Source organism: Monodelphis domestica, chromosome 8 (genome assembly GCF_027887165.1).
Source record: "Monodelphis domestica isolate mMonDom1 chromosome 8, mMonDom1.pri, whole genome shotgun sequence".
NCBI lineage: Eukaryota > Metazoa > Chordata > Mammalia > Didelphimorphia > Didelphidae > Monodelphis > Monodelphis domestica.
This window is the reverse complement of record NC_077234.1, coordinates 207,312,302-207,333,076: the sequence shown is the minus strand read 5'-3', so window position 1 is coordinate 207,333,076 and position 20,775 is coordinate 207,312,302. Positions and strand designations below refer to the sequence as shown.

Here is a 20,775-nt window from a genome sequence, read left to right as displayed (position 1 = left end):
TTGGATCCATTATAATTTTATGAAGTTTGTTTCTTGGATAAGATTTTGTGCCTCTCTTTTCAATGATTATTTGTCAAATTCTTCCATAATTCTCATTCATTTCCATTTTTTCTATAGTAATCTAATTTGATTTTTAAAATAATTTTAATTCTAAAAACTCTCTGATTCATCTTCCTCAGAAATTTAGTTGAAATTTGTAGGAGCTGTGTTTTTTTTTTAATTGAGGATTATTTTCTTTTATATGTTTTGGAATCATTCTCTTCTTCTGGAACTGTGGCTTGGGCATCCCTATCTATGCACTATAAGTCTTTATGGTAGAATTATTTTTTCATTTATTTACTATTAAAACATACTTCTTGACTTCAGTTTTTATGATATTATTTTATTCTGTACACCTTTGGAGGGCAGGTGTGGGCTAAGCTTGTATCCTTTTGAGCACTTCTACTTTTTCAAGGTATTAAGTATTGTTTTATTCCTTGATTTCAGGGACATCTCAGGCTGCGGAACTACAAGTTTTCAGTGTTCCCAAAGTCATCTTGTCAAGGTAAAATTCTGTTCTCTATTCTCTTTGTCTGAGCACTGCAAATTCCAGATATGGGTTTGGTTCTGAGCAATATTATATTTCTTGGTTGGAATTCTGGGAGACTGATGCTGTTGCTTAGACATTATCAACCAAATGGAAAACAAAGATTCAGCAAGACAAAACTTTACATTTCCCTTTGGTCTGAGAATCCTGTCCTGGTTATGTCCCTGTAGTCTTTAAATGAAGGCAAGAACAAGAAATGAGTCTCCACTGGGCTCCTTGATTCAGTGCCAGCAGTTGCTTTTTTCTTCTGCATGTGTGCCTTCCTTAGTACTCAGATTAGTATCCACAATTGCTCCTCACTTTGCAATGTGACCCCTAGCCAAGGTCTTCTACTCTATCTAATTTGGTTGATGATCCTGCATTATGTAGGGAGCAACAAAGCTGAAAGTTAGCATGTGTTCCTTTACTCTAAACATTGGACCTATCTTGTAGAGGTCTGGAAAGTCTTCATGCTCTGGTATACATCTTTGGTCTTGTTTCAGCTGCTGTATTGTATTCCTGGTTCATCCTTATGAACAGTGTCTTCAAAACCCTAATTATCCCAATGCCAATTTGGAATAGAGAAATAACTTACATTGATGTTTTCTTAGATTGACAGATCAGAACTTGGCCTTTATTTCTAGACTGTTAGGGAGGTATTGTGGTAGGATGCTAGATTATAGATGTTTCAACTATTCTACTACCTTGGCTCCACCTCTCTCCCTGCATATCTTTAAAATCACAGTTTATTCATCATAAGAATTATTATTTCTATTCTAAAAAATGGCAAACATGGTTTTAGAATACTAATGATGAAGAGTGCTACCTAACTTCTGACAGAAGTAATGGACTCAAAATGAAGAATGAGATAAACATTTTTAGAAAAGTAGATTATTGGAATTTGATTTTTCTTGACTATGCATTTTTATTACAAGGATTTAATTTGCCTTTTTTTCCCAGTAGAGGGGGAAGAAAGTGGAAAGAAGCAAAAGTAAATGCATACAAAAAAAAATTTTTAATAACTACTGTGAGTTGTTACTCATGAGAAATCCTAATGAATCCAATACTAATGCAAAGAATCTAAGGTCATGATAAGGCTGTGTTATGCCATGGTGCTACCTGCTATCAACAGATAATTTACTTGTATGAGAAGTATGTTGTTATGCTACAACCATATGATTCATCTCTCATTCTTAAAATAAAACCATGGAATTATCTTCAAAAAATATGAAGAAGAAAAATTTCTCAATAGAATGATCAATCTTAAATTCAGAATATTGATGAAGAAAGGTAATTCTTATTTCTTGTTAGAAAGGGCTGGGCAAGAATTGCAGAATGAAGCAAATATTTTCAGCCATGAAAACTGGGTTGTTTTGTTTTGCTTAATTATATATATTAATTATTATGACAAGGGGAGGACTGGTTATTTGGGGTAGGAATCATCATTTACATTCTCAAATAATCTAGATACATTTCTCATATTTAGATATGTACATATATATGGAAAGAATATGAAGAAGACTTTTTAATATTATGAAACCTCTTTTTTCCTTCTGACTCTGTAGAGCAAACAAATTTAATTTTTTTCACCTCTCCAGCTGGGTTTCTGATACAAGGAATTTCCATTCACCTGGTACTGTGTGCCGCATTCATAAGTCAATATACTTATAAGTGTTGAAGTGGATGCATATCCAAAGTGAAAATTAGCTCAAGGTAAAAACTGCTGCCAATAAAAGTCCTTGGGCTGATATTCTAGATAGTCTGGCAGGCATTGCTATTTCATAACAGAGTGGTGAGTGATAACTCTAGCCAGTTTCAATTTTAAGTGATGGTCACTCAGCAGGATCCTTTTAAAATTAATAAAGTATGAGTCAGTCTTCATACAAATACAAGGAATAGTCTTGCTTTTATTCTCACATCAAGTATCAATGTAAGCAATATTCTGTAAGCTCAATGGATCTTTTAATTGGAGAAATGATATCGAATTCTCTCTTGCTTATTAGTGCAGCAGGTTTTCCAGTCAGAAATCCTACATAGAATAAAATGTATTCAAATCTAGGCAGAATAACTGATAGCCAACCATGACAGAGGAGAGCAATAGACCTACTCTTCAGAGCATAGATTGAGTTAGTTACTTTCATGCAGCCTCTCTCCCTAAGTGACAATTTGAAATAAAGAAGTAGATGTAACAAGGTGAAGTAAAATAGGAATTGACATCCAAAGACACTTCCTGACTTTTCTAGAAGCAAAATTGTCTTCTTTTACACAAAGAATGTGTTCAGTGATATATTTTCAAATCTTAGATGGTATTTTCTTAGTTCATGAACTCTCTTTTAATACAAGAGACATGGAGAAGAGAATACAATGGCAGACAGTGTAGTTTGCAAGGAAAAGTAAAAAATACATATATATCTTAAGAAAAGCATTTTTCATGATTCCAGGAGGATAACTTTTGAAGTTTGGGGTAAACTTGAGAACACAACAGCTGACTTAGATTCAGCAACACAAATATTGCAAGGTCAGCTTGTGTGTCTATCCATCATTAATAAATATCAAGGCTTTCTGGATTTGGAAAAAATATATAAATTTGGTGTTGATCATTTACAATACAAAATATTCTTTACCTGGTAAAATTAGAGATTCTAAAATTTCTTTAAAGGGGTAGGTAGTTCTTCTTGAAGAGAAAAATAGAATTCCATTCATAAAAAAAAATTTGATTTGCATTCAACTTTTCTAACATGGGAATTGTGATAAGGAAAGGGAAGGATATTGTTTAACGAATGGGCAAATGAACAGTTAAATCAAATAAGTATATTAGGTTCCTTCAGCATTTGACATTTTTTAAATTTCATTTCCCCACAGAGGAAAGGAGAGAAAAAGGAGGAAGGATGGAGGGAAGGAGGGATATAGGGAGGGAGAGAAACAGACACAGATACTGATAGGGTCAGTGACAAAGGGAGAGGGAAAGAGAGAACAGTGAATTGGTTAAAAGAATGTTCTTGTACATTTTTCAATATTGCATATATGTTGGTAGATGCTGACATACACATTTTATTCCAGAAAAAGGAAAATATTTTTATTTGGTGTACAGGTATTCTTAAAGTGTTTTATGGTGTTTAAAATACAGTGTGTGTCAGAGCCAGTTCAAACTAGTTCAGAGGTTAGATTTGTAAATTTTCATTGTATTTAAATAAAAGTTGATAGATGCTAAAAATTAGGACTTTTTAGTTTTTGTTTTATTGACTAGTCTTGTCAAAATAATGGACAAATATTTATAATGCAGTTAAACTTTAAAATGTCATACATCCTTTTTTGAGTCAGTTCTTAATAGTACACTGAAAGGTGTACCCCAACCAAGGCAGCAAAATGATGAAAAGAATAATAATGATTTGGAATGATTCTCTGAATATAAAAGAAGCAATTGGAACTTCACATTTTAAAAGTGAAAATTGGCTATAACAGATTAACAATATTTTTTGTAAAATGGCATTGATCAGGGCAACTTGCTACTACCATGGTTTCAAAGATCATATCTCCATAGATGACTCCTCGATCTATCTTTCCTATCATCTCTTTCTTGAGTTCATATCCTTTTTTTACTGTTTAATGGACATTTTTACCTAGATGTACTGTAGCCTGATGATGAAAGTCAACATATCCAAAAAAGAATTCATTACCTATTCCCCTGAATACCTTTTCTATATCTGTTGAAAGTACTATAATCTTTCAATATTAATTTTATCCCAGAATATTCTCAATCTTTCAACTCCAATTCTGCTAGCTGCCAAATCTTGTCAAGTCCAATGCCACATCTCATCCATCCACTTTTCTCAATTCATACAGAAATCAATCTAGGCTAATCCCATTTCACCCCTTATTTGGTCTATTGCCACAGACTCAATTATTATTCTGTTCTGTCCGGTTCTGGTTCAGATTACAAGAAGGAGACACACATGGTAAAAAAAAAAAAGACACACAAGAGGTACTTTTATTCAAGCTATAGCCTGGGTCTCCACAAGAAGTGAAAGACCCTTATAGCTTGGGCCTCCACAAGAAGTGGAAGACGCCAAGCCTTTCCTGAACCTGGCTTATATAGAGGAGATGGGGGGGGGGGTTGTCCTGATACCCAGGCACCAAAAGGGAAGACACATCAATCTTAATCTTTGCTACCCAGATGTTTAACATATGGTCATGGTGACCTAGGTCAGGTCAATGACCCCTGAAGTTCTGAGATAACATATCCTTGTGAAACCTGAAGTTCTGAGATAACATATCCTTGTGAAACCTGAAGTTCTGAGATAACATATCCTTGTGAAACCTGAAGTTCTGAGATAACATATCCTTGTGAAACCTGAAGTTCTGAGATAACATATCCTTGTGAAACCTGAAGTTCTGAGATAACATATCCTTGTGAAACCTGAAGTTCTGAGATAACATATCCTTGTGAAACCTGAAGTTCTGAGATAACATATCCTTGTGAAACCTGAGATAACATATCCTTGTGAAACTACATAAATAAGGACGTGTCAATCTTAGTTCTTGGGACAAGGGGTCCATTAGGGTATCATCTGGAGGGCAAGTTCCCATAATAACATTATGTTTCTTCATTCCCCACTTCTTTTAGGACAATGAGGAATCCTACTCATGGGGAGAGTGACCTCATAGGGGCATGGATGCCATTTAGGGGCAGGTATTGCTGCCTTAGGACCAAGAGCTGGACTGTGTTAATGCGCTCCTTTACAAAGCCACAATTCTATTAATGATACGAGGACCAAAGGTCAGCAAAATGACGAGGATGAAGAGGGGACCCAATAAAGTGGAAGTGAAGGTTGTCAGCCCCATGAAATTTGTGAAAGAGCTGTTCATATCAGGATTTCTGGGCCTCACATTCTTTCTTCCTGATGGCCAGGCCTTTTCCCAGTTTTATCATGGAATCCCTAAGTAGACCTGTGTGATCTGCATAAAAATGGCATTCTTCTCCTAGAGCAGCACAGAGTCCCCCGCTGGAGGAATAGAAGATCTAGCCCTCTCCAATTAAGACCTTTGCTGTTATAGAATAAGACCATAGAATAAGACCTTAGGAAAGACAATCACCAATAAGCAGAGATCTTGGTTGGAGTCTAAGGAGCCTTTAGCTACACCAGGGGTCAAACATGAGGATGCACACAACCACTGGGAGCCTTTGGGTGGGAGAAGGTATTTACTGTTGCTAGGAGTCACGAGGATATAAGGGAGCAGAAGAGTTTCCCTGACAATAGTCTGCCCAAGTTACTGGGGGTATAATACCCATGTCATCTCCCCCCTATCCAAATATCTAAGGGAAAAGAGGTGATAATCTGTCTTCTGTAGCTTCTTCAGAGCTGAGAATGGTTGTAGTGCTGTCCCTGCCTGTGGTTAGGAGAGAGGTATTGACTATAGGCAATATCCAGAGCTTCAGGCTGGACTGGTTGCTGAGGTTAGAGTGGTATCTGGGTGACTCCCAGAAGTGCTTCTACCCTAGAAGCAACTAGAGAAGTGACAAGGTAACAAATGCATACAAATACATATCCCACGGGGGAGTATCCAAAACTTGAACAGGGAGGGAAAGGTTGAGGACACAGGGTCTTTAGGGGTGTGTCCTCAGTGAATGCCTGGGTCCTAGGTAGGTGGGGACCTGTTTGGAGATCTGAAGGATATCCAGCGACTGCTTCCCCTGAATGGCACAAGGGGGAGAGTCAGCCCCTAAGATAGAAGTGTAGAAAACAGGACTGGAGCAAAAACTAGAACACCAGATAGAAACAGAGAAAATTAGTACAATAATAATTGATATTACACATTTGCATTTGGGTATCTTAGCCAACAGACTCCATCTTCAGAAATCATCTTCTGTCAGGAATAGATCCCTTTAGGAAATCGGATTCTTGAGTTGTTTACAGAGTTGGTATATGATGTCTTTATTGAAGAATATCCTTTTGCAAAGTACACATTAACTATAAACATCCATAAACACTTGAGTAACAATATTTTATAGATAAATTTCTTGACCCCAGATTCTGGGGGAAATTCAAGAAAGCTTTGAGCTATATTTCCAAGCTCAAGATCCAAACTTCAACTGTGGTAAATTAAGGCTACAAATACAAGCCATCTATTAATAAACTTCATCTACTTTTCAAAGTATGTTCCCTAACAATTTAAGAATTTTCAATTATTAACCTAATAGGTGGTTTGAGGAAATGGAAATTTTAATTTTACAATTTGCATTATGTGCTGATTATGGGAATTTGTCACAAAGGAAAGGCAGATAGGGAAAACATTTCCTCATGTACCAAGGGACACATAATGAGGGCTTCACGTACAGGCCAAAACTATCACTGGCTCCTGCCATCATTGTATCACTCAAGGATTAACAGCCTAGATGGTCAGAAAAGGTCCATTCCCAGGTGAGCCCAGAATATTCCTCTGTAACCATCCCAGGACATTCTCTGTCCTTTGTGTACTTTGTCACCATTGGATCCCAGAAGCCTTCCTTTTCCTTAAAAGACAAGTCACCCATTTCATCTGAAAGAAGTTCTGCTTATCAGCAAATAAGAATTTCCATATACCTCAAACAAGCCTTTTATATTCCTACAAGGCTGATCACTCAATTATTCTTATGTATTTTGGTAATAATTTACATATCACACTTTAGTCACAAAACCTGAAATAAAGAACATGAGTGCTGAATTGAGTAGCTCCATAGTAATATAAATTCGAGCTGTATTATCTCTTGGACCTATGTCATCTGAAAGACTAAGACAAGGCCATACAGGAATCACTTCAGGGTAACTGTCCAGAGAAATTCAAGAATCATTTGTGATTTTCCAACAACACATACACTAATTTTAGAAATTATCCCTAGGTCAGGAATCCAATTATTAGAGTAGAACATCTATCTGTTCTCTTTCACCTCCCTATGTGTCTCCTTCTCTCTCTCCCTCTCTTTCTCTCTCTCTGTCTAATGTCGAATAGAACCTACAGTTTAGTCTCCTTTTAGCTCAAAACATTGCTACATGCCTGATTAAATTCCATCAACATTATTCCAATTTATAATTTGTTGTATCTATTTCATACTAGAATTCATAGTATCAACTAGTAACTCTATCCATTACTCTTATTTCTTCTGACTTCTCTTTATCATTATTGTAAGTAGAGGAAAGGTACTGTACTGGATTGTATTTAATCCTCATGACAAGCTCTTCTTGATTTCAGGGCTGGTCAAATTTGTCTTGCTAAGGACATACAGTCTGCATATCACATGGCCTTAATCTATTTAGGTGGAAAACTTAATTCTCTTCATAATACAAATGCATACATATTTTGTATTCTTAATGCATGTTCATCTCTAGATCACAAATTCCTTTCTATACATTGTGCACATTTTAAAAAACAATTCATATAATTGTAGTCAAAGACAACACCATTTAGAAATTCCCTCTTTTGCAAAATACCAAATTCTTAGTACTTGTATTATTATATCCCATGCACAGATTAACCACTTTAAAAACTTCTTGTGTGTCACATGATTTCTTGTTGCTATATCTGATAGCACATACATTAAGATAACATCTGATTTGAAGAAATCCCAAGTTAAAATTCTAGAATTAGTTCTTTTCAACAAATAACAACTTTTTCTGGATGACTTTTACATCTATAAAATCACCAGTACAATTTCTGTCCTTATAGAATAAAATATTCCCTCTCTGTGTCAGGCTGGCTATTAATCACATTTAGACAATTCTCAAATTCACTGAAACCATTATGCATTACAAGGTCTAACAAAACAAACCTCTAACCATGAGTTTTTGTGCTCAATAAGATCTGGCTAACATTTCACATTTAACTAACAAATAGTAACCACAATACATGAAATTACATTTGTATCATATCAAAATCATTATCAATCCTCCCAAGTTGCATGCATCAACCCTTAGAATTAATTTTAAGTGAAAAGTGCTAACTGTGGAGTAAAAAATCTCCCTTTTCTGCTCTGAATTTTTCTCTTTTTCACTCCTTTGGGAGCCCATCCAAAGGAAGAAAGAGGAAGAAATCATTGAACAGATATTTGCTTTTGTCCTCAGTTGAGGATTTTTCACTGTGGGAAGTTTAAGGTTGCAACACCCCCATTTTTACATAGAGATGGGACTGTGACAAGGACAAAGATAAACAGTAACATACAACTTTGTGGCAAGCATGCTTTGAAAGGGAAAAAAAAAATCAGTGTTTTAGGATCCATTCTTAAGAAGAAATATTAGCTGGGAGAAAATTCATTAAAACAGTTTCAGCGTACTGCCCCTTTAACTGAGGAAGCTCTGCTGAGCTAAACTACTGAGATTAGCCATATGATTGGCTGAGCTGACTTCCTAGTTACCTAACTTTCTCTGAACTCAATGTACTGATCTATCTAAACTATCTCTCTTTTTGACACTGATTTCGATCAAAATGCTCTTGTCGTATCTGGACAAAACTACTATCTGCTCCCAATTGGGGTTGGAGGTGAGCTGTTCATGAGGCTGACTGGGTTTCTCAAGGAAGGAACTTTTTAACCCCTTCCTATTCAGATTCTCTCTCCTGCTTAGAAACTTGCTGCTGGAACAGGCACAGCCTTTCCTTCCTAGCCTGCCTGGTTGGAATGTAGGTGGAGGGAGCAGAGAACAGCCACCAAAAAAGAAATTCCCCACTGTGAAACCACATCTCAAACTCTCCCTGCCTCTTCTCCTGTTCAATCCAGTCGCACAAAAACAACAAAGGCTCAACAGAAACCTATAGGATACACTTTCTCACACATTCATACACCTTTGAACCCGAAGGTTCCCCCAGAAGTCACTGAAAGACTTCTCTTTAGTGACCTGACTGTGGGACTAAGGTGCGTCCAGCAACCCAACAGCCTCTACTGAATCTGAATTTAATTCCTTGGCATGTCTGCCAGCATGAAAATTTTTCACACTCAACATCGAACGGTGTTCCTTAGGACGCATTGGGTCCTCGGAGGACTTGAACCTCTGTTGCAGGGACCTGGTCCCTGTCCCAAGTCCAACTTGGGTGGGGGGCCTCTAACCACCCCAAAGTTCCTAGTAAGCTTTCTTAACAAATCCTCTAGAAGGGAAATCTCTCAATCTCTCGAATCAACATTTTCGCTTCCTGGCCATTCTGGCCCGGCCCCTCACGGGACTCGGTAACTGTGTACTTGGCAGGTGCTCACTCAGAAACAGGTGAAAGAGGGTCTTAATGGATTTGACTTGGCATAGGCCATCCCAAATAAGCCCTGGGCCTGTGACCAGTGGTCAGCCACTTAGCTGTATGTCGTGATCCAGACTCTCCCTTCCCCATACCCATTCACACAAACAAACACACTCAGATTTCCCTTCAGGGATTCAAGTATCTTCAGCACTGTGTAGTCCAAACCTTTGGAATCTCAGAACAAGCCCCCAAATCTTCCATCCAGTTCTGGTTCAGATTCCAAGGAGGAGACACACACATTCATGAAATACACAAGAGGTACTTTTATTCAAGCTATAGCCTGGGCCTCCACAAGAAGTGAAAGACCCTTATAACTTGGGCCCCCACAAGAAATGGAAAACCCTGAGCCTTTCCTAAACCTGGCTTATATAGAGGAGATAGGGGAAGGGGGTTTGTCCTGACACCCAGGCACCAAGAGGGAAGACACATCAATCTTAATCTTTGCTACCCAGATGTTTAACATATGGTCATGGTGACCTAAGTCAGGTCAGTGACCCCTGAAGTTCTGAGATAACATATCCTTGTGAAACTGAGATAACATATTCTTGTGAAACTTCATAAATAAGGACATGTCAATCTTAGTTCTTGGGACAAGGGGCCCATTAGGGTATCATCTGGAGGGCAAGTTCCCATGATAACAATATGTTTCTTCAATTCCTGCATCTAGGCTTACTTCTCTCCATTTTACTATCTATCTATCTATCTATCTATCTATCTATCTATCTATCTATCTATATCTATATCTATATCTATATCTATATATAGGTATCAAATTAATTCTCCAAAAACAGTGGTTTAATCTTGTCATTATTTTGTTCAGAAAGGCTATCACCCTGGGAGGACAGCATGGATAGAAAAGCTGTCCCCCAGATGTCATCAGTTCTGGGTATTTTATACTCATTACAGCAGATGCTGTGTCATGGTGAGGATGTGACTCTAGAGTGGTAAACCCTCAGGCATTGAGTTAGAGGTTTGGTTATCTGACTGGGGTCTGCCTGGAGACATAGGGAATCACACTCATAAAAGATTCTTTAGTTTTAGGGAACAGAGAGATGTCTGAGATATAGCCTGATAGAATCAAAGTGTAGCCTGGAGGTGCACCTCTCTGTCCATCTTAAATCTAAAAGAGGATCAAAGGAGGACAAATATCTCAGGGTCCTATAAGGATTATTAGATGTTTTAGGCTAGGAGTCATGAGGATATAAGGGAGCAAAGGAATTCCCATGATAATAGTTTGCCAAAGTTTCTGGGGGTACAATACCCATGTCAATTTTATTCTCTTAACAACCCTACAAAATAGGTGCAGTTACTAACCCCCTTTTCCAAACAAACAAAAAAAAAAGGTTAAATTATTTGCCTGGAGTCACATAGCTAGTAAGTGTATGAGGCCATATTTGAACTCAGGTCATCCTAACTCAAGGCCCAGGGCTCTATCCACTGTACCATATTTGTATATGCCCAGCTGGAAGGTAAAGGAAGAAGGGGTGGTGATCCATAAATGATCATCTGCTCTGTATCAAAAAACTATGGGAGTCAAGATGGCGGCCTATAAGGAGCAGAAGTTCAGACCTCTGAATACCCTTCCTAACCGATCACAAACTGAATTCTCCTAGGGGACTTAAAAACAAAATTAACAAGAAAGAGCCAAGGAATCCTCCTGCTGGACTTAATTCAAAAGGTTCTCCCCCTCACCCCCTGAAAAGCCAGAATCAGAGAAAACTTGGGTTTCAGAGGAAGACAGAAGGAATGTCCCAGGACCTATCCCCCCCTCCCACCCAGAGCACTGAGATTCCAGCCACAGTGGGAACTTCTGGGTGGGCAAAGGTGCTGGTCTGGAGGGCATACCTTGCGAGCAGGGTTGTGCCAAGTTCAGAGCGCATCCAACACAGACGGCGGAGAAGGAGCTAGAGAGGACACATATACCTGGCAGCCTGGCCAGAACTGTGGAGATCCTCTATATTTGCTCCAGCCTTCCAGGAAGTTTTGGACTCAGAGCACAACCTGCCCAACTAAGCTAAACTTAATCCCATCAAAAGTCTCCAGAACTCAGGAAAGCCCAGGCTCCACACCCATCCTCATTGACTGCTGGACTTTAAGCCAAGCAAAAGCCTCCAGAGGACAGGGAAGCTCAAACCCCAACCAACCTCCACCATAGACTACACCAAAAGATCTCCTGTTAAAGCTCCAAAAGGGGAGACTGACAGAAGCCCCTGAAACCAAAAAAATGAGAGGAGCAAGAGCATAGACAAATATGGGGAGTAAAGAAGGGGTGAATTTGAGCAAACAACAGAAAAAGAAGAAAGAAACTACAATAGACAGCTTCTACTCAACAAACGGAACAGAGGGGGAGAGATCAGCAAATGATAAATCAGAAATCCCAGCAAATTGGATACAGGCTGTGGAAGAACTCATAAAACAACTAAGAGAGGCTGAAGACAATTGGGAAAAGAATTTAAAAATTAAGATAAGTCATCTGGAAACACAGGCACTTGAACTAAAACAAGAAAATAGTGTCTTGAAAGCCAAAATCAACCAGCTGGAATATGAACCAAAGGATATGAAAGACGACCTTCAAAGAATTACAGACCAGAAGGAAAAGGATGACCAAAAAGCCAGGAATGAAATCCAGTCCTTAAGAAACAGAATACAACAACTGGAATTAAGTGACTTCATAAGGCAGCAGGACACTATAAAACAAAATGAAAAGAATGAAAAAATTGAGGAAAATATGAAGCATCTCATTCACAAAACAGAAGATTGATAAAATCATTCGAGAAGAGACAATTTAAGAATCATTGGTCTACCAGAAGATCATGACAAGAAAAATCCTGGATGTAATACTACAGGAGATTATTCAGGAAAACTGCCCTGATATCCTAGAACAAGAGGGGAAAGTGGAGACTGAAAGAATCCACAGATCACCTCCTGTATTTAATCCCCAACTGAAAATGCACAGGAATGTTATAGCCAAATTCAAAAACAATCAGACAAAAGAAAAGATATTACAAGCTGCCAAGAAGAAGCCATTCAGACACCAGTGAAACACAGTGAGGATAACACAGGATCTGGCTGCATCCACATTAAAGGACCAAAAGGCATGGAATGTGATATTCTGGAAAGCAAGGGAACTAGGTCTACAACTATGAATCAAATACCTATCAAAACTGACTATATTCTTAAAGAGGAAAGTATGGTCATTCAACACAATAGAAGAATTCCAAGCATTCGTAAGGAAAAGACTCAACCTGAACAGAAAATTTGATGTCCAAGCACAGAACTCAAGAGAATCATCAAAAAGTAATTGAAAAAAGAGGGGAAAAAGAAAAACAAAATAAAACAACTACAAAAAAAATTTTTTTAAAGCCTCAATAAGTTAAAATGATATGTATCCCTATAAGAAAAGAAGTCATTGGTAACTCATAAAAACTGTTGCTATCACCTGGATAGCTAGAAGAATTACACTTAGAAAGAACAGTGAAAAATGTATAGGATGAAAGGAGAAGACATAAATAGTTATATAAATATATGCATGCAGCATAAATACACACACACACACACACACACACACACACACACACACACATATATATAGCCATAGCTAAAAAATAAATATGTTAATACTAAAAGAAATGGGAAAAAATAAATGGGGGTAAATTTATATGTCACAAAGAAGCTCATGGCAGGAGGGGGGAGAACATCGATACACTGGAAGGGTAAAGAGGTTGGAAATAGGAAATACTCAACCCTTACATGCTTTGAACTGACCCAAAGAGGGAAGAGCAATCTAATCCATTGGGACAGAGAATAAATTTGAGCCCTATAGGGGAATAGAAGGTTGAAAAACAGACTGGTGGGGAGGGAAGCAGTACAAGGGAAGAAGAGGGTGGGTGGGTGGCAATTTATAAAAGACTACAGGGGAAAATAAGAGGGGGGGAATAAGAAGGGAGAGAGATAGAAAGGGAAGTAAAATAATGGAGGGAATTAGGGGGACTGATTATAAATAAACATTGGTGTAGAAGGAAATAGTGAAAGAAGAAAAGGCAGGACCAGGAGTAGAAGCCAAAATGCTGGAAAATACACAGCAAGTAAAACACAAGCGAATACCAGAGTGGATTAGAATCCAAAACCTTACCATATGCTGTCTGCAAGAAACACACATGAGGAAGATAGATACCCATAGGGTAAAAGTAAGAGGTTGGAGCAAAATCTATTGGGCATTAACTGATAAAAAGAAGGCAGAAGTAGCAATCATGATATCTGACAAAGCCAAAGTAAAAATAAATCTAGTTAAAAGAGATAGGGAAGATAATTACATCCTGATAAAAGGCAGTGTAGACAATGAGGAAATATCTGTACTCAATATGTATGCACCAAATAGCATAGCATTCAAATTTCTAAAGGAGAAACTAGAGTTCAAGGATTAAATAGATAGAAAAACTATACTAGTAGGAGATACAAACCTTCCTTGATCTGAACTAGATAAATCAAACCAAGAAATAAATGAGAAAGAGGTGAGAGAAGAGAATGAAATCTTAGAAAAATTAGAGTTAGTAAACATTGGAGAAAAATAAATAGGGACAAAAAGGAATACACCTTTTCTGCAGCACATGGTACATTCACAAAAATTGACCATGTATTAGGGCACAAACACATTGCAAACAAGTGCAAAAGGGCAGAAATACTAAATGCAACCTTCTCAGACCACAATGCAATGAAATTAATAATTAGTAAGGGTATATGGAGAGATAAATAAAAAATTAATTAGAATTTAAATGATATGATTCTCCAAAACCAGTTAGTTAAAGAACAAATCATAGAAACAATAACTTCATTGAAGAAAATGACAATGGTGAGACATCCTTTCAAAACCTATGGGATGCTGCCAAAGCATTACTCGGGGGGGAAATTTATATCCTTGAGTTCATATATAAACAAATTAGGGGTGGCAGAGGTCAATGAATTGGGCATGCAAATTAAAAAATTAGACAGTGAACAAATTAAAAATCCTCAGATGACTACTAAATTAGAGATCCTAAAAATCAAAGGAGAAATTAATAAAATTGAAAGAAAAAGAACTATTGGTTTAATAAATAAGACTAGAAGCTGGTACTTTGAAAAAAAACACAAAATAGACAAAGTACTAGTCAGTCTAATTAAAAAAAGGAAAGGAAAAAAACAAATTTACAGTATCCAAGATGAAAAGGGAGACCTCACCTTTAATAAAGAGGAAATTAAGGCAATCATTAAAAGCTACTATGCCCAATTATATGGCAACAAATATGGCAATCTAGATGATCTGGATGAATACTTACACAAATATAAAAGAGGAAGAAATAAATTACCTTAGCAACCCCATTTCAGAAAAAGAAATTGAACAAGCCATCAAAGAACTCCCTAAGAAAAAATCCCCAGGCCCAGATGGATTCACAAATGAATTCTATCAAACATTCAAAGAACAACTAATCCCAATATTATACAAACTATTTGACAGAATACGCCAAGAAGGGGTTCTACCAAATTCTTTTTATGACACAAACATGGTACTGATCCCAAAGCCAAGCAGGTTAAAAACAGAGAAAGAAAACTATAGGCCAATATCCGTAATGAATATAGACACAAAATTTTTAAATAGGATTCTAGCAAAAAGGCTCCAGCAAATCATGACAAGAGTTATCCACTATGATCAGGTAGAATTCATACCAGGAATGCAACAATGGTTCAATATTAGGAAAACCATACATATAATTGACCTTATTAACAAGCAAACCAACAAAAATCACATGATTATTTCAATAGATGCAGAAAAAGCTTTTGATAAAATACACCACCCATTCCTATTGAAAACACTAGAAACTATAGGAATAGAAAGGCCTTTCCTAAAAATAATAAACAGTATATATCTAAAACCATCAGCAAAAATCATCTGCAATGGGGATAAACTCGAAGCCTTCCCAATAAGATCAGGAGTAAAACAAGGATGCCCATTATCACCTTTATTATTTAATATTGTACTAGAAACACTAGCAGTAGCAATTAGAGAAGAAAAAGAAATTGAAGGTAATAAAATTGGCAATGAGGAGACCAAGCTGCCACTCTTTGCAGATGATATGATGATTTACTTAAAGAATCCTAGGGAATCAACAAAAAAGCTAATCGAAATAATCAACAACTTTAGCAAAGTTGCAGGATACAAAATAAACCCGCATAAGTCATCAGCATTTCTATATATCTCCAACCCAGTTCAGCAGCAAGAAGTAGAAAAATTCTATTTAAAGTCACCCAAGACAATATAAAATACTTAGAAATCTATCTGCCGAGACAAACACAGGAACTATATGAACACAACTACAAAACACTCTCCACACAATTAAAACTAGACTTGAGCAATTGGAAAAACATTGATTGCTCATGGGTGGAACAAGTTTACATAATAAAAATGACCATCCTACCCACACTTATCTATTTAGTGCCATACCATTTGATCTTCCAAAAATCTTTTTTTTCTGAATTAGAGAAAACCATAACAAAATTCTTTTGTAAGAACAAAGGATCAAGGATATCCAGGGAAATAATGAAAAAAAAAATACAAAGGAAAGTGGCCTTGCAGTCCGAGATCTCAAACTATATTACAAAGCAGTGGTCATCAAAACAATTTGGCACTGGCTAAGAGACAGAAAGGAGGATCAGTGGAATAGACTGGGGGCAAGCGACCTCAGCAAGACAGTATATGATAAACCCAAAGATCCCAGCTTTTGGGACAAAAATCCACTATTCGATAAAAACTGCTGGGAAAATTGGAAGACAGTGTGGGAGAGATTAGGAATTGATGAACACCTCACATCCTACACCAAGATAAATTCAAAATGGGTGAATGACTTAAACATAAAGAAGGAAACCATAAGTAAATTGGGTAAACACAGAATAGTATACATGTCAGACCTTTGGGAGGGGAAAGACTTTAAAACCAAGCAAGACATAGAAAGAATCACAAAATGTAAAATAAATAATTTCGACTACATCAAATTAAAAAGCTTTTGTACAAACAAAACCAATGTAACTAAAATCAGAAGAAAAACAACAAATTGGGAAAAAATCTTCATAAAAACCTCTGACAAAGGTTTAATGACTCAAATTTATAAAGAGCTAAATCAATTGTACAAAAAACCAAGCCATTTTCCAATTGATAAATGGGCAAGTGACATCGATAGGCAGTTTTCAGATAAAGAAATCAAAACTATTAATAAGCACATGAAGAAGTGTTCTAAATCTCTTATAATCAGAGAGATGCAAATCAAAACAACTCTGAGGTATCACCTCACACCTAGCAGATTGGCTAACATGACAGCTATGGAAAGTAGTGAATGCTGAAGGGGATGTGGCAAAGTAGGGACATTAATTCATTGCTGGTGGAGTTGTGAACTGATCCAACCATTCTGGAGGACAATTTGGAACTATGCCCAAAGGGAGATAAAAGAAGTCTACCCTTTGATCCAGCCATAGCACTGCTGGGTTTGTACCCCAAAGAGATAATGGAGAAATAGACTTGTACAAGAATATTCATAGCTGCGCTCTTTGTGGTTGCCAAAAATTGTAAAACGAGGGGATGCTACTCAATTTGGGAATGGCTGAACAAATTGTGGTATATATTGGTGATGGAATACTATTGTGCTAAAAGGAATAATAAAGTGGAGGAATTCCATGGAGACTGGAACGACCTCCAGGAAGTGATGCAGAGCGAGAGGAGTAGAACCAGGAAAACATTGTACACGGAGACTAATACACTGTGGTATAATCCAATGTAATAGACTTCTCCATTAGTGGTGGTGTAATGTCCCTGAAAAATCTGCAGTATTCACAGTATTCATAAGCAGAGGACAAACTGTGGGAGTAGAAACACCGAGGAAAAGCAACTGCCTGAGTACAGTGGTTGAGGGGACATGACAGAGGAGAGACTCTAAACGAACACTCTAATGCAAATATTAACAACATGGCAATGGGTTCGAATCAAGAACACATGTGATACCCAGTGGAATCACGCATCGGCTATGGGGGTTGGGGGGAGGAAAAGAAAATGATCTTTGTCTTTAATGAATAATGCATGGAAATGATCAAATAAAATATTATTTAAAAAAAAAAGAAAGAAAGGAGGATCAGTGGAATAGACTTGGGGCAAGTGACCTCAGCAAGACAGTATATGATAAACTCAAAAATCCCAGCTTTTGGGACAAAAATCCACTATTTGATAAGAACTACTGGGAAAATAGGAAGACAATGTGGGAGAGATTAGGTTTGGATCAACACCTCACACCCTATACCAAGATAAACTCAGAATGGGTGAATGACTTGAATATAATGAAGGTAACTATAAGTAAATTAGGTGAACACAGAAAAGTATACATGTCAGACCTTTGGAAAGGGAAAGATTTTAACACAAAGCAAGACTTAGAAAAAGTCGCAAAATGTAAAATAAACAATTTTTACTACATCAAATTAAAAATTTTTTGTACAAGCAAAACCAATGTAACTAAAATTAGAAGGGAAACAACAAATTGGGAAACAATCTTCATACGAAAAATCTCTGAGAAAGATCTAATTACTCAAATTTATAAAGAGCTAAACCAGTTGTACAAAAAACAAGCCATTCTCCAATTGAAAAATGGGCAAGGGACATGGATAGGCAGTTCTCAGATAAAGAAATCAAAACTATTAATAAGCACATGAAAAAGTGTTATAAATCTCTTATAATCAGAGAGATGCAAATCAAAACAACTCTGAGGTATCACCTCTTAACAAGCAGATTGACCAACATGACTGCAAAGGGAAGTAGTGAATGCTGAAGGGGATGTTCCAAAGTGGGGACACTAATTCATTGCTGGTGGAGTTGTGAATTGATCCAACTATTCTGGAGTGCAATTTGGAACTATGCCCAAAGCCTGATAAAAGACTGTGTCTGCCCTTTGATCCAGCCATAGCACTGCTGGGTCTGTACCCCAAAGAGATAATAAGGAATAAGACATGTACAAGAATATTCATAGCTACACTCTCTATGGTGGCCAAAGATTGGAAAATGAGGGGATGCCCTTCAATTGGAGAATAGCTAAACAAATTGTGGTATATGTTGGTGATGGAATACTATTGTGCTCAAAGGAATAATAAAGTGGAGGAATTCCATGGAGACTGGAACAACCTCCAGGAAGTGATGCAGAGTAAGAGGACAGAACCAGGGGAACATTGTACACAGGGATCGATACACTGTGGTACAATCAAATGTAATGGACTTTTCAACTAATGGCTTTACAATGTCCCTGAACAATCTGCAGGGATCTATGAAAAAAAAACACTATCCTCAAGCAGAGGACAAACTTTGGAAGTAAAAACACCGAGGAAAGGCAACTGCTTTACTACAGGGTTGGAGGGGATAAGATTGAGGAAAGGCTCTAAATGAACACTCTAATGCAAAAACCAATGACATGGAAATGAGTTCGGATCAAGGTCACATGTGATACCCAGTGGAATTGCGGGCTGGTTAGGGGAGGAGTGGCCAGGGGTGGGGGGGAAGGGCAGGAAAAGAAAATGCTCTCTTTTTCCTATGAATTATGTATGAAAATGACCAAATCAAATAATGTTTAAAAACTAAAAAAAAAACCCTATAACTACCACTCCAAATACAAGTTTAGTTTAAGGGACAGTGAATTAAACAGATACTTATTATTTTACAAATCAATAAAATTGGGTCTTAGTTTTGTCTTTATTCTTTTTATTGTCTCATTTTACCAATGGAATATCTGAGGTTCAGAGAAATAAAACAAATTGTCCAGGGTCACACAGCTAATGAGATGCAGGCTGAGATTTAAAGGTATACTTAAATTCCCTGACTCCATTGCTTCCCTTCTAACTCTATATCCAATTATACAATACCTTCATATAATTTAACTGTTTATCACATTAAAAATGACAAAAAAAAAAGTAACTAGAGAAAATAAACCTCTATCATGAGATTTTCTTTTTTGATCTATCCTTCTGGAAGACAAGTAATTCACAAATATTATGTCCAACAACCCAGAAATAGACATTTAAGTTGGCATGACAACCCACCATGACAACTGCTGGTCCTTAACTTGAGTTTTCTTGCATAAAGCAGATAAAAATATAAAGCTCACATAATATTTGTAAAGCACTTAGTATGGTACCTGAGACATACTACATAAATGCTTAATCCTTCCTCTTTACTATTCAAGGTGACAATCATTTAGCTACAGTAGGACTCAGTTTTCTAATGTGTAAAATCAATATAATCATTCTTGTCCTACTGATCTCTAGCAAGGTTATTTCTGAGGACCAAATAAATACAACTTTTTAATGCAATTATTGTTTTGGTCATTTTTTAGACATGTGAATCTTTGTGACCCCATTTGGGATTTTCTTGGCAAATATTTTGAAGTGAATTGTCAATTTCTTCTACAGATGAGAAAATTGGAGCAAACAGGGTAAAATGACTTGTCCAGGGTCACATAGCTAGTAAGTATTTGAGTGTAGTTTTGAATGCAAGGGGGGCAACCTTCCTGACCCGGGCCCTGGATTCAAACTATTGTGCCAACTATTTGTCTTAATACAATACCATATAAATATATGCAAATATAATACATTAAGATTACAAAGAATTTTATTTAAATCATCCCCCCAAAAGAATAGCTGAACTGTGTACTAACAATCTACCTGTTGATTTACACTTCACTTCAGCATATGTTTACATATATGTATTTATTCACATGTATATACACACATAGGTAAGTATAGATGTATTGTGTGTATATGCACGTGTGTTCATGTGTGCATGAACACATATTAAGCATAGATTATATATCTTTCTATCCCCAGCTCCTGGCACAATGACAATGTTTGATCATTGATTGACTGAAGGCACTCTACTAAGTACTGAGAAAAGATGATAGCCT

The 20,775-nt window shown here is 37.0% G+C and overlaps 1 protein-coding gene and 1 long non-coding RNA gene across 5 annotated transcripts in view; one reads left to right on the top strand and one right to left on the bottom strand.

Moving 5' to 3' along the window:
- GABRG3 (gamma-aminobutyric acid type A receptor subunit gamma3) overlaps nt 1-20,775 on the bottom strand; it is a 926,944-nt gene that overhangs the window by 722,686 nt on the left and 183,483 nt on the right. The window lies entirely within an intron of this gene.
- The window catches only part of LOC103104656 (uncharacterized), a 109,761-nt gene that overhangs the window by 17,028 nt on the left and 71,958 nt on the right, over nt 1-20,775 (top strand). For all 3 annotated transcript variants that reach the window (XR_008913890.1, XR_008913891.1, XR_008913889.1), the window contains one exon: nt 487-544. This is a non-coding gene — a long non-coding RNA (uncharacterized LOC103104656). The remainder of the gene's footprint in view (nt 1-486; nt 545-20,775) is intronic.